The sequence below is a fragment of the Apium graveolens genome, chromosome 2 (assembly GCF_009905375.1).
Source record: "Apium graveolens cultivar Ventura chromosome 2, ASM990537v1, whole genome shotgun sequence".
Taxonomy (NCBI): Eukaryota; Viridiplantae; Streptophyta; class Magnoliopsida; order Apiales; family Apiaceae; genus Apium; species Apium graveolens.
Window position 1 is genome coordinate 192722746 of NC_133648.1, and position 722 is coordinate 192723467.

The 722-nt window shown below is 41.8% G+C and overlaps 1 non-coding gene across 1 annotated transcript; it reads right to left on the reverse strand.

The window, feature by feature from the left end:
• Positions 1-300: 300 nt before the first annotated feature.
• On the reverse strand, positions 301-407 carry LOC141710026 (small nucleolar RNA R71). Its single transcript, XR_012570569.1, has one exon. It is a non-coding gene; the product is annotated as a small nucleolar RNA R71 (small nucleolar RNA).
• Between the last annotated feature and the right edge of the window lie 315 nt (positions 408-722).

Consider the following 722-nt stretch of genomic DNA (forward strand, 5'->3'; position numbering starts at 1 on the left):
ATCAAGGCTAACACTTTTGAAATCAAGTCGAGCACAATCTAGATGATACAGAACTCAGTTCAGTTTTGGGGTAATCCTACTGAAGACCCAAACATGCACATCAGGGTTTTCATCGAGATCTGTGACACTTTCAAGTTCAACGATGTGTCTGAAGATGCTATCAAACTGTGACTATTCCCATTCTCTCTGAGGGACAAAGTGAAGTGTTGGTTACATTCTCTACCACCAGGGTTTATCACCAATTGGGAGGATCTTGCTCAAAAGTTTCTCACTAAATTCTTTCCTATGGCGAAGACTGCTGCAATCAGGAATGCTCTCACTCAATTTACCCAGCAAACTGGTGAATCTCTGTGTGAGGCTTGGGATCGATACAAGGAGATGCTAAGGAAGTGCCCACACCACGGCATGCCTAATTGGATGATTATAAATTATTTCTACAATGGTCTAGGTGCACACTCTAGACCTATGCTTGATGCAGCATCTGGTGGAGCCTTATGGGCTAAAAGCTACAATGAAGCTTATGAGTTGATTGAGCTAATGGCAGCCAATGAATACCAGAATACTACGCAAAGAATGTTACAAGGAAAGGTAGCAGGAATTCTGGAAGTGGATCAAGCTACTGCTATAGTTGCTCAACTTCAAGCTTTAACGATGAAAGTGGACTCTTTGGATAATTATGGAGTTAATCATATTACTAGCGTTTATGAACTTTGTGCGGGAGC